Source organism: Aptenodytes forsteri, unplaced genomic scaffold (genome assembly GCF_000699145.1).
Source record: "Aptenodytes forsteri isolate BGI_AS27 unplaced genomic scaffold, ASM69914v1 Scaffold304, whole genome shotgun sequence".
Classification (NCBI taxonomy): domain Eukaryota; kingdom Metazoa; phylum Chordata; class Aves; order Sphenisciformes; family Spheniscidae; genus Aptenodytes; species Aptenodytes forsteri.
In genome coordinates this window covers 625,657-635,807 of record NW_008794886.1, presented here as the reverse complement: position 1 = coordinate 635,807, position 10,151 = coordinate 625,657, and the positions used below count along the sequence as shown (strand labels likewise).

The 10,151-nt window shown below is 54.3% G+C and overlaps 1 protein-coding gene across 1 annotated transcript in view; it reads right to left on the bottom strand.

The window, feature by feature from the left end:
* Positions 1 to 10,151, bottom strand: part of SHANK3 (SH3 and multiple ankyrin repeat domains 3) — a 309,446-nt gene that overhangs the window by 15,688 nt on the left and 283,607 nt on the right. The gene's annotated exons all lie outside the window — the stretch shown is intronic.

Sequence of the window (10,151 nt, the reverse complement as noted above, 5' to 3'; positions counted from 1 at the left end):
TGTGAAAGGTGTCCGGGCCGCCCCCGCCAGCCCAGCGGTGGTACAGGGCATCTGGCAAGAGGAGTTTCCTAGCGCTGCCGTTCTGCTCTCCCAGGACTGGCCCTGTCCAGCTGGGCACTGGGAAGGGGATGCAGACTTGGAAATTCAGCACTTGGCAGAAAATGACAAGTAAAATCAAACACGAGACTGCCCAGAGCTCTGCATGGGCTCTGGGGTTGCGTTCACACATGGAAGCGACACAGATGTAGCTAGCTAGTTTCATACACACTACGGGTAAAAAAAAACAGGACAGACAGACAAACACAGAAGAAGCACAACCAAGACCACACAGCTGGCCATGCACACTGGGGAAATTCGCCTGGTGGGCACCTGGATCAGGGGCATGTGCCACAGCTCAGACCCTCCAGTGCCCACCCAGGCCTGCAGGTCACCTCTTGGCAAGGGAGAGGGATCCTGCCACTCAGCCCAAGTGACCTCATGCAGACAGGAATGGCCTCTCTCAGGGTCTCACTGCCTGGGTCCAGCCTGGTGAATACACACAGCTCATCAGCCGTGGGCTTGCAAAGAGATTCCAGCAGCTCTGGTAGCAACTGAGACCTGCTGGGGACATAGCCAAGGAGCTATGCCAGCAAGGACACTGAGACCTGCTGGGGTTGTGGGCCAAGGAGCTATGCCAGCAAGGACTCCTCCAGCGGCAGTCATGAACCAGTTTGGGAGAAGGGGCATCAGTTTTCTGTACCCTGATTTCCCTACAGCTGTCTCAGGTAAAAGCTTATCCATGGTTTAAGTTTGTGCCAACAGTAACTTCCCTGGAGACACCGTGAGTCACCCTGTGGGTCACCAGGCTGGAGCTCCTGCAGCTCTGAGGTACCTGCCGGAAGGCAGCACTGCCCTGCTGGTCTCCTCCAGGCCCCCCCCTCTGGTCAGCTGAACCCCTGCCTGGGACGGCTGTATGATCTCAGGGTAGCAAGAGAGTAAGATGCTGCCTCCTCTGTCTCATGGGATTTTTACTCCGGAAGGTGACCTAGGGACACCCCATGACTGGGAAGTCATGAAGCTGCAGGGAAGGGGGAGCCTTGTGCATCAATTGCACGGGGGGAGCTGCTGGGGCTCAGAAAGGGGATGCTGCCTCCTGGGGTGGCAGCCAGCTCAGCCCCACCCTTGTTGGGGTCCCTCCCCATGGGGCTGAGTTGCGCCAAGGGGGCCCTGCCCCTGCACAGCCCTTGCTGGATGAACCCCTGGACAGCCGTGACGGGGGCAACTGGTCTCGTCCGGGCCACAGTATGAATCCCATAGAAGCCCGAGGGAATTTCCTCAGTTGTCACCTACGAGCAGCAGCACATAACATCACAGCACAGGGACACGGACATGCTACCGGGGCACACCAGGGCGGGAGGGGGACACTCACATGCCAGAGCAGGCGCCGCTGCCTGCTCTCAGCCAGCCGGGGCAGCGGGAGAGCAGGGAGCAGGACCAGCACGGGCGCGGGGAGACAAAGTGAGTTTGCTATGGGATGAGAACATGCTCACTTACACAACTCGCCCACCCTCCGGAGGCCAGAGGCGGTTCTAGACAGAGCAGCGTGGACATGCAGATGGAGAGCAGGAAGAGAGGCAATGAGAGAGAATGTTAGCTCCGGTCCGGGGCAGCAACAAGACGGAGAAGAGCAAACAAACTTCATCACGTGGCCCGAGGCCGGCACGGGGCCAAGGCCGAGTGGTACCGCAGGAGCCCAGCCACGCCGCGAGGCCCGGGCACCTCATCAGGGCCTCCGGTGCCGTGCGGGCCTGGGGGCTCCGGCGATGGCGTGCACAGCACAGCGGTGCCCTGTGCCGGGGATGGGGCAGGCCCCGCAGCGCCAGGAGCACCGGACAGAAAGGCTTTGCCATCTGGGCTGGGGCGTTCCCAGGGGCAGTGAGGGGACCCAGGAAATGGCTGACACGGGGCTTTTGGGGCCAGTGAAGGTCGGGACGTTCCACACCAGCTGAGGTTACGTCTGTGTGTTTACTACAGGAAATGGGACATTCATAATTGCATGAATTTGACAGCCAAAGCCTGAAGGATTCGACAGTGCTATTTGTAACAGCTGGAAGGAGAGGGAGGAGGAGGGGAAGAGACAGGGAAGGGACAGGACAGAGATTGGGGAAGGGCAGAAGAGGGAGGGGAAGGAAACAACATATGCATGAGAAAAAATGCCCCACAGCAAGAACAAGAAAGAGCGGCAAATACAGTTCAACATCTTTTCTGACTTTACCCAATAGCTGTGTTAAGTGTTTCGCTTTCATGACTGTGAGAATAACAGCTACAGCTAAAGGTCAATGGCATATTAGGGCCTTGCAAGTGAGTTAGTGTTTCCCAGAGGGGATAATCACAGTTCCTCTGGTACGGAAGTTTGCTTGAATCCCTTGCTGAGGTCTGTGCTGTGCCAAAGGACTTGCCCTAGGCTGGCAGAGGAAAAAAATTCAACATTTGCTCTCCAGTGAGCAGGTGGGACACATTGCATCTCCTCGCCGGGGCAAGAGAGACCTTGCACCCGCTGCCTGGGTGCTGGGCTGCTCTTCTGAGCTTTCTAAACTTTCTTCTTGTGCATCGCGAAATCCCTCAACTGTGGCTATGGGGAGGGAGCGAGAGGCCTCATCTCACCCAGATGACATAGCCCCCTCCTCCGAGCAGAGACTCCTTGTCTCCCTCATCTGCAGTGCCAGGCCCCTCGCTGTATCAGGGACTGTCAGCAATGGTTGGGTTTGGCACGGTGGCTACAAACATCAGATGATCACTGCTTTCCTTCAGAGTTTCATCCCTTTTCTGCAGGCGAAGCGGCTGCACACAGAATGGGAAGAAATGGCCAGGAGCCCTGCAGAGAGCATGGCCGCCTCGGTCAGGCAGCTGTACCGCTCCAGGCAGGGTTTGCTTGGCCAAACAGGGGACTGCAGGTGGAAAGCACTGTCGGGTAGCTGCTGCGGGTCACTAATAGCAGGGTCAAGTGAAGACTGGGCTGTTTCAGCCAGAGGATCTAGCCCAGTGCTGCACAGCTTGCAGTGGAGGCATTTGGGCAGCCCCAGGGTGGGCCGGCCAGCCGAGAGGGACACGTGGTTATCCCCTGGGGAATGGCAGGCACCTCCAGGGATGGTGTCCCGGCTGTGTCATGGTGACCAACCTGCTATGCTCGAGGAGTGATGTAGAAGAGCAAGAGGACTTCTAAACTCACTTTGAACACTCTCCCTCTCATGCTTCGCCATACAAGAGGGTCTCGGCCTCCAGCTATGTTTTTTCTTGGGCAATTTTGCAGATGGTGCTGTAACTGGACTGCGAGTCTTTCAGCCATGAGCTCTCGCCTGCCTGTGCTCCGTCGTGGAACAAGGAGAATCGGGAGCAAACCTGGGTGTCAGTAAACGTTTACAACAACAAGGTTCTGGCAGGGTCAGAGCATTATGGATGTAAGAGCTGCTTACGCCTTAGCTAAATGTTACATCTCTCGTTGCAACAAGCCTGCTTTGCTCTCTTCTGATCTCTTCTTTGTAGGAAAAGGAAATTTAGGGCTAGTATCGTTAGGAGACTTTGTCTCCTCCTGTGCTGCCCCTGGGACTCTCCAAGCCAATCTCTTCCTAAGCTCTCACTGGAGAGTATGCGCAACCGTGGCAGATTGCCTACAGAACTGCTCCAAGGTAGCATGCAGGCCTCTTTCCATGCAGTTGCTTTGCCTCCTGTTTGTTGACAAAAGAACTGAAATTTGAATGGGTCCCTTCGTATTTCTCCATACAAAAGGAAAACCCCTTTTTCTGTGACGTCCACTTCTAGTGCACTAAAGCCCTGAAAGGAACAGCCCTTACAGCTCTTCTCCTGCGCTTGGGTGATAAAACAACTGCATCATGGGACCTTCCTGGAGCTAAAATCAGCAATGAGTGAACCCTGCAGGCTTTAACTCCTCCCTCTTTTGGGCCACTTCGGCAGTGACGCAATGTTGGTGGGACCCAGAGCTCTTCTCACCGAGGTCTAGACAACCCCTCACTGCTCTTCCCAAGTCTCACTCTGGACAAGCATGAGGCAGAGTCGCGGTTTGCTCTTCTACTCACTCGGAGGGATGAGTGGATGAGCTGTGATTAGTAGATGTTAGTGACCAGATGAGGTGAAGCCAGCTGTGCTTGCTGTGACATGGACACATGCTGAGACTTGCTACCCACAATGCCCCTGTCTCCTTGTAGGCAATGCACGTCAACATCAAAAACAGATGCCCCCGGCCACCAGCGGCAGGAAGCATTGAGCTGGTGTTAGATCGGTATGTTACCTCGGATCGAGGGGAACGTTTCCCTGCGGTAGGTGCTTTCTCAATTACTGCATTTTCACAGCACCCTCTAGAAACTCTTGCCATGTTTTCCAAATACCCAGCCTCCATCAGCTAATCTCTAAACGGCCTGTGCTTTCCCACTCCCTTGCTGTCTGCAGAGACATGCCTACGTGGAAAAGCCGCAGAGGTGGACCAGGCTCAGGAGTGCCCCATCCTCAGCCTGCCATCCTGCGGTGAACGCTGGGAAAATGCCATGGCAACCAGGGGGGAAGAGCATCCTCCGGCATGCCGCTCTGAGCTGCCAGCAAAACACGTGGCAAGCCCCCCTGCCGCCCGGGAGCCCCCGCTGCAGTGCCAGTGGCCCCACTGCAGCACGCCTCCATGAGCAGAAGCCTCCTCTCACAGGAAGGGGAGTCCATGGAGCGAAGGATGCAGTTTTACAGTTACCTACAGAGACGCATTAAGCATCTTTAAGTCCAGCTGCCGCAGCAAAGCAGGATGGAGACCTGCCAAGCCTCCATCATGGGACTGCAGGTTTGCCTTCCTCTTCGGTGGCTGCACCTGACACATGAGGAAAGGTGGGCTGCTCAGGGGAGCTCGGGGGCTCGCAGGACAGCATGCTGCTGCGAGCACCAGCTGGGACTCGTGTCTCCAGAAGCCGCAGGCGTTGTGGCTGTTAGCAGCCCGGCTGTTCCAGGCAGGGCTGCAGGGACGCCCTGCTTGACGTTGCCAAAGGATGCTGCTGTCGCCTGCTAAGGGGCTTCAGCCTCCTGGCACACTGAGGCCAGGGGCTGCTGCCGGCACTCTGCCCGGGACTCTGCTGCTCAGCTGGAAGGCCACCTCCTCTCCAAACCTCAGCGTAGTACAAGTAACTTCCCATATGCCCCAAACTCCCTCTAGGGAAGGCGTCGAGAAGTGCAGATCTCAGCTGGCCTCATCAATGCCAATCTCCAGCTTTTCATCAGCTCTCCATGGACAATTCCCTTGACTGTGGAAAGCAAGCTCAGCTCTGCTTTGTGCATGAGTTTAGACACCATGAAGAGACAAAAAGCCTACAAGGAAACAGGGGGTTGTATCTGCAGCGGCTGAAAGCTTGCACCAGAAATGTTACACCATTTAACTGAAACAGAATTAATTGATGAGTTTATATAGAAAGAGGTAGCTTTACCCTAGGAGCTAAATGCCTAAAGGGCTTATTTTTCTTCTCTCTCTCTTTCAGATCTGTAGAAATACAAAGCAGTTGTGGGTTTCCAGAACAGCACCTGAAAAACTCAGTTTTGCATCTAAAATTCTGCTTCACATGATACATTTGGCATGTTCGGCTGTTGTTTAAAGATAAACAAACAAGCAAACAAACAAACAAACAAAACCCTTTGCAAAGCACCCTCTAACCCAGGTTCTTGGCTGCATTAGCTGGAGCCCCAAACCGGAACCATGTTGACACTTCAGATGCTCTGGCTTGAGTCAACATGAGCTCACATTTAGCTTTAAAGGCTGGCCGATCAGCATCACACCAACCCCGTCAGCAGAGGTGGGAGGTTGAGATCCGAGTGTGACTATGCGCAATGAGGAATGACACAAGCCTGATGAGGCTGGATGGCCATGGCCAGTCACAGGACAAGGGGACAGTGCACAAGAATGCGATCTCAACACAGGGTTTAACGTTGCACATTTAACGCGTGAGTCACCCTGAAGCGCATGAGTTCACCCTCTGGTACTAATGCAGTTCTTCAGCTGGCATTTGCATCACTAGCTATGACTCACTGGATCACTAATCAGAAACGTACACCTCTCATTAGTTAGCATCAGCTTTATTGTGGTAATGGATGTCACACAATGAATCCATTTCAGCGTTCAGCAGCAGCTCTGAGCTGCGGGGTCCTTGCACTGCTCCTGCTCAGTGGAATGACTGCTCGGCATCTGCTGCTGCATGAGCTCTGTCCGGGGGTGGCTGGGAAGTTCAAGTCAGAGAGACGCCAAGATGTCGGGCCACTCTCCTGCAGCTCAGCTTAGCAAAGGCTACTGCGCGTTGGGACACTGGATCTTCAAGGATCCCATTCATGTGAAACATGAAGATAGCTGCTGCTGGCCTCATGTCAGCCTTCAGAGACTGATGCTATGTCAAAGTAATGGTCAGGGTAGCTCCCAGTGGAGCAAAGTTCGTGTGTCCCCAACTCAAGGGTCATCGCTTATTCCCATGGGACACTACGAATGGAAGTTGTCACTCTGCTCTGCTGTCACTGTCACCGCCGAGCTACGGCGTCTTGGTGAGGACTGTGCAGAAGGCTGTATGTCAGCAAGCAGGCACACTACTGCTTCGGGAGCAGAACCTTCCTCTGACAGCACGCAGTGTGTGAGCACAGCAGAGCTTCCCTCACCACACTCAGCCCTGGACGGTCACACAGGGCCCGAGGAGTGTGGAGGATGGAATAAATATCGTCTCTATTGATTGCCTTAACTCTGACCTTATGTTCTCACTCTCAGTATTTCTTGGCCTCTTTCTCAGTCCCTCTTGTCAAATGTCCTCCTGTGGAAGACCGTCTTAGAAGGAGATACAGCCAGAGTTAGTTATGGAGAAAGCAGTTTGTGTCTTCTGTTCCTGGGGTCCCCAGCCAGGACCCTCACAGACCTCTGCAAGAGAAATGCACCAGGGCCTGCTCTACAGCCACCACATGCAAAGAGAAGTTACCTGCTCTTAGATGTAACTACTGTAAATTCAGAATTTCATGTGCTTAGAAACTCCAGCAATGAAACTTGCTACCGCAGGCAAGCTGCTCTGCCTGCTTCAGCAGCTCCTGTAGCCCCTGGAGGGGCACTGGCAGCTTGTGGATGGCTCCTGCAAGGACACCTCATCGTCCCCGAGTCCTGTGGAACTCCAGGACACCTCCGGCTCTAGGCAAGAGCTTCAGTTTGGCTCACGACCCTTTCTGAAGCAGAGCTAAATGTAAGAATGACAGAAAAAGTTGCAGCACAAGTCAGGCCACAGCCCTTTAGTCCTCCAAATGCCCCGTGGAGGGGCTGAAATGGGCTCTGGCTGCAGCATCACCCGGGCTTTCACAAAGCCTGGCCAAAGGGGTGCAGCACCCTTCAGCCCCTGAGGGGATGCTCAAGGGCCATCCCTGCGGGCAGCGGCAATCACGCCAGCGTGGTCCCACCTCACTCCTCCTTAGCAGCACTGCCGTGTTTAGGGGTGGCTGTTGTGGGAGGTTTAGGTAGTACTGTCGTTCTCAAGACAGGCCCAGGGACTGGAAAACATGTCCTGAAATGGGTCATCTAAGCTTATCTAACTGCTTTTTACATTATTTTCTGAATTTACAGCAATTTCATAAAAGAGAGGAATTTTCACAATGAAGGAGAGTGGCTGACAGCATTAAATATTCTATTTACAGCTGACTTCCTGGGAAATATTTCAAGTCTTTGACATCAACTGGGAGCATAAAAATTTCAGAGATGAAAGGCCATGACTTTCAGAAAAAAGAATGAGAACATTTAACTCTGCAGGACAGTTGAAAGTGCCAAACACAGGGTGGGTAAGGAGAGGAGGATGGACTGCACTTCCCTGGTGCAGGACGACGGGCTCTCTACAAAAGGTCACATGCAGCAGTATCATGTCACAGGGTAGGAGCTTAGGCAGGGTCTGCTGCTCCTGGGAGAGACGGGGGTGAGGGAAGCACACTGCCTACTGGAAGCACAGGAATCAAAGGAAAGCAGTGGTGGAGGACAGGAGGGGTTAAAGAGAGGCAGAGGATGGAGAAGGGGTGTCCCCTAGAAACCAGGAGTACTTAGACATCTCTGCCAGGAGGCTGCATGGAGAACAGCAGATCAGCCGTACGCGGTGATCTGGATGGACACGGGAGGCCAGGGAAGGAAAGAGGACAGGCAGCGGGGGGGCTGTGTTCTGACACCGCGTGGAGTCACAGGTGCTTTTCGCTGCTGGCTCTGGGAGACCAAAGGAGGCTGAAGGCAGAGACCCAGCAGCCCCTCCACCAACCCTGGGTGAGGGAGGGCCAGCTGGGCCCCAAACCAGGTCTCAGCAAAGGGCCAATGCCTGGCATGGGAAGGCTGTTTGAGATGCCATGCCTGGCTGCCATTAAAAGCTGGTAACGTCCAAGTTCTCTAGTGTCACTGAAGATATGCACAGTCAGCACTTTTAAGGAATATTAGGCATGGTGTGCCTGATTTCAGAAGGGTCCCCAAATGCAATTAAACTAAGTGCATTCAGCACAGGACCCCATGGTTCCTGACTGAGCAGTGCAGGGAGAAGGGACCACATGTGAGACACTGGTCTCCAGGGAATGCCCTTAATATGCATTTGGGGCCAAATCCAGAGAGATAGAACAGTGTAGCAGGGCAAGATCCAGAGATTTAATTCCACACTGCGGTCGTAACTACAAGTTTGGTACCTACCAAGAGGTGGATCACCAGTGCAGCCAGGCTGGCACTGCCAACACAGGCACTGGCAGGGAGACACGAGCCAGCTGAAGGATGGAGCTACACGAACACTCCCCTGGGGGTATGTTAGGATAGGACACTTTGTCCCTCCTGCTACAGCTTGAAACGTCACCAGCTGTGCTAGCACCACATGGACTTGTAGTGCATCACTGTGATGATCTGTTCAGAAAAACTTTTCCAAAAGAAGGGTTCCCCTTAGCTCAGAGCTCCCTGCTGAACTGGCACCTCGCTGACCCCCAGCAACCACCCAACGGTAATGCTGGTGGGACGTGCTTACTGTGGCTTTGCTACTGTGGGAGGTGTTGTGTGGCTGCATCTTGAAAGGGTAGAGCGAGACCGGAGATTTTGGGTCACTTTCTGCTGTAACTTCAAATTTCAGAGCCTTGTAAGAATTCGCTCTCAAATCTTGGGCTCTAATTCAGAGTTTTTTGGTTTAGTTTAGTTTTACAGTTAGGTGGGGATGTTGGGGTGAAAGTGTGGGGCAAAGTGGCCACCGCTGCCATGGGGGCAGCAGATCAGAACAAGTGCCAGGTGCCAGCAGGTCGGTGGGTGGCCTGGCACGGAGGACACGCCAGGCAGAAGAGCAGCGCAGGGCGGCGCGAGGGACACAGAGAGGTCTGTGCTGCTCGGGGAGCATGACGGTCACAGCTCCAGCATGGGAGAGAGAACCGGTGTCTCCTGAGTGCCGTGAGGGATGAGGGAACCCAAGTATGACTTTGTAAGACAACGAGGCTCCTGCATGTCCTGGGGTGCCTCTGCCGTGACCTTTCAGATCTCCTGGGCCGGCCGGGCTCCACACAGATCTGTGCGTGGAGGAGGAGAACAAGGGGTGAGAGGATCTACCACGCTTAGGCGCTGCATAGATACCTCTGAGCCAGCAGCTAATCCACCGGCCCACACAGACATGTGTGACCCAGCACTGCGCTCAGCCGGGTACGGCCGCTGTGAGCACCCACGGGAGGGATGCCCGGCTGCACCCCCCTGCCCGCAGCCATGCGTAACACCCCCCAGCTGCACCCTGCCAAAACACCTCCCTGCAGGTCACCAGAGCTGGCTCGTTCCAGAAACGGTGCCGAGCTCTGCCTCAGTGAACAAAGGTCGGGGTGGTGCTGCTGTGTCCTTTCTAAGGGCTGTCACAGACCACCCTCGTGACGGCTCCCGCTCAGCAGTGACTGACCAGAGCTCTAATACGTAGTCTGACAACATTTGGAGATCCTTTGAAATGAAAAGCACTAGAGAAACACACATTGTTATTAATTGTTCAGGAGCAAACATTTAGAAGTGAAACCCATGACTAAATACAGCAGCTTAACAATAGCATTGAGACAGAGGAGGAACATGAAACAACAGGAAGGCAATTTAAAGGGGAAAAGCAACAGTGCGAGCTCGCTACGTGTGCGGTGCATAGAGAGGA